Source organism: Gordionus sp. m RMFG-2023, chromosome 1, assembly GCF_954871325.1.
Source record: "Gordionus sp. m RMFG-2023 chromosome 1, tfGorSpeb1-WG-v2, whole genome shotgun sequence".
Lineage (NCBI taxonomy): Eukaryota > Metazoa > Nematomorpha > Gordioida > Chordodea > Parachordodidae > Gordionus > Gordionus sp. m RMFG-2023.
This window is the reverse complement of record NC_088775.1, coordinates 91120198-91123950: the sequence shown is the minus strand read 5'-3', so window position 1 is coordinate 91123950 and position 3753 is coordinate 91120198.

Genomic DNA, 3753 nt, shown 5'->3' with positions numbered 1-3753 from the left:
ATAACTAAAATAAGGAAAAAAAAATAAAAGTTTACTAAAAACTAATATTCCTATAGATAAGTTAATAAGTGCGCTTAGCTCATATCATTACTAAACATAATTAATCATATAATTACCAATTTACATTAAAAAAGTTGTAAAAGTTTAACTTCATAAAATGAGTTATATATTTATAGATTAATATTTTTAAAATCTAATTCCTTAACTATATTTATTTTTCTTTAAATTACCAAATATTACAATAACATATACACTAAAATTCTCTATTACAGAATTTATTATCAAATATTTCTTTTGCCATAATATTAATTTTTAAAATAAAAATGAAATGTATTAACTAGTCATTTTAATTGCTTACACTCCAAGGCTGGTTAAATTTTTTAGGCTCGTGTTAAAAGGTTGAGTCTATTTTATTGTTTAAACTCCAAGGCTGAACCAATTTCTTCGGCTCGCATTCCAAGTTGAGCGAATATCGACTTGAGATTTAAAGTTGAGCCGAGTTTAGTGTGCGCGCTTTTAGGTTAAGCCAATTTTTTTGTTTGCGCGTCAAGGTAGATTTTTCAGCTCAGCCTCGTTGTGTGAAGCTATATCACTATATTCTTATGTTTAGAAATGTCAAAATTTGAAATTATACTTCAATAATTACGCTAAAAACTAGAATTTTATTACTGGAATAGACCTTTACTATAATATAATTTTTTTATTGAATCTGAATTATACCAAATATATAGTCATTTCTTTATTAAAAAATTATCAATAAGCAAATAAATACAATTAAAATTAATAATATTAAAAATCCCAACTTTTTGCATGTTTCTAAATATTAAAAAACAAAAAAACACAAATTTTACTGTATTATTAGAAAAATTCAAAAGGCTTTAATTTAGATGCATTATAAGAAATAAATAATAAGAACAGGCGCGTACGCAGCAGGTGAGGGACAGGGGGGACAAATCTCCCTCCAAAGCCAAAAAATGCAGATGCCTGATATATTTTTCAAAAATATTATTGTTTATATTAATTTATATTTGTTAATATTTGTTCCTATTACATTTATTTATCACATTCATCTACTTAGTTATTTTATCAATTAATTTCGATTTCAAGTTTTCCGGGGTGATATTTACTTATTATTTTCAAATTTTTAGTGGCATAATATTTATCTACCAATTTCAAATTTCTAGTCAAATAATAATTATTTCTGAAACTCCTTGTCCAACAGGGAGAAAGAAATTGCAAGCTTGTCCAAAGAGAAATAATGTCATCGCCAACCCCTTTTATGGATTTAGAAGAGCCGATTATTTGCTATTACTGAAATATCACAATGTGCTAAAAAAATATTTCCTCAGAAGCAGGAAAATTATTTGATTCAATGCTTATTCCAAATTTTTTTTTCTCATTAGAATGTATTATTTAATTATACAACTATATGTAATACTTTTCAAAAATATGACATTTACTTGATTAAGAAGATGAGAATATCGGAGGTCATTTTATTATAACTCAAGGAAATTAGGGCTAATGTAGAAGAAGAATTTTATATTTTATAAGTTATTGTTGAGTCAAAAGCAGAGCTATACGTGTTTAATATTTGTCCCCCTCGACTTGCAGCAGGCAAGCTCATCGTCAAAACATTAATATAGGATCAGTAGAAGATTATTATAAAACAAATGTCCCCTCTCTTAGATACATTTATAACCAAAATAAATTAATGTTTTTAATTCATCATGCCGCACTTACCAATCTGCAGATATTACTTCCACAAAAGTTTTCAGATGGTGATATAAAAAATATTTTTTAGATTTTTATCATAAAGATGTTAAAGTATCTTATGATGCCTTATTAGCTGAATAAGTATGTTTATAAAATTAACTATGGTTGATATAACCTCAAAAAATGATATGTATGCTTTGCATTTCAAACACATTTAAATTATATTCCCAATGTATTAAAAGGGTTTATATATATTAGCAACTCTTCCCATTAGTAAACTAATGAAAGAACATTCTCTTTTTTAAAAAGAATAACAGAGCCCTGCAGATGTATCATTTGTTTACAGGCCGGCTCGGGTAAATTTTTAGGACCCCTATGGCTTTTTTTAAAATAAAATTTTCAAGCCCGCCCTGGATTTTTAAAAAATAAATTATATTTCTTTTTGATTTTTATAGCTAATAATAACGATTTCACATATAGGCTGTTTTAAAATATACAACCCGGCCGCAGCGTCTACATGAGCGGGAGGGGTAGGAACAGTTTTCCTATTTTTTAAGGAGGGCAAGGGGTAGGCGGCTAAAATGGGGGTAGGATAAAAAATTTTTGGGGTTATCTATTAAATTTGAGATTAAATAGGACAAATTTATTGCAGTATAATTTAATACTTTTATCATAGAACTATTATAATACAATTCATCGACCAAATCTATACATTGCAAACAATAATATACATTGTTTTCCAAATACTGCTATCCTTATAAATGTAATTTTAAAAGGTTTAAATATTTCAGCAAGCTCATAATGCTATAATAATGAATTCATTGTAAATATTCGAGGTTTTAATTGAATTTATCTAAAAAATAAATGCTTTATATTTACAAATTAAATCCTTTATATTTACAAAATAAATCCTTTATATTTACAAAACAAATCCTTTATATTTACAAAATAAATCCATTATAATTACAAAATAAATCCTTTATATTTACAAAATAAATCCTTTATATTTACAAAATAAATCCTTTATATTTACAAAATAAATTCTCTATATTTACAAAATAAATCCTTTATATTTACAAAATATTGATAGTTGGTAGGTGACAAATTTTTTTAGGAGGATCGGCAAATGTTTTTGAAGGGGGTTTGCATCCAGTGAAAATTCTGTCATGTAAACGCTGCCCGGCCCGGATATTTTTTAAAAAAATTTCAAAAATTTATGGCCCGGCCCAGAGATATAAAAGCCTGCTGGTCTCTGAAAACATATTAAGTAGTACAATTTCTAAAAGTGGATTGAAGAGTTTGGATCTTTTGAATATTAATAAGCATTTGACGACAGATAATGTAATTGAAAAATTAGCTCAATCCTTACGAAAATTTGATTTTACATATAAATATATAACATACAAAATACAATTATTCCTAAAAAACTTTTTGTGTATTAATTTATATTTCCAACATTTAAATTTTTTATGTATATAAATTTTAAAGGCTCAAAAAAATCAAATTTATATTTTGGGTCATTTAAGTGATTCATTTATAGTGGTTATATTCATTTATATTTTATAATTAACATTTATTTTATAGTTTTTCTTTACCACTAGTTTTATCCGTTTAATATATTTAATTCACAACCATTTTATAGTTTTATATGAGGGTTTATACATATAATTTTTTTATAATTCACATTGATTTAAAATTGTGTATTATAAATAGTTATTAGTTCTAATATATTTATGCTTAATATTTTTAAAAAACAATAATAAAAATTAAGTATATAACATGAATATCATTGTTTTAAATGTCACCAAATAAGATTTAATAAAAAGTTAAGATTCGTAATTAATTTTTAAGACAAATATTTCGCCAAAATACATGTATTTGACCAGTTGAAGTAATTTAACAAAATATTAGTGACACAGTTTTTTATCAAGAAATGTAGCCAATCCTACAGGCAATAGAATGAGAACTATGGAAAATCTCAAGATTTCTGTTAGAAATTGGTATAAATATTTTCCAGATGGTTAATAAGTTTTCAAAATT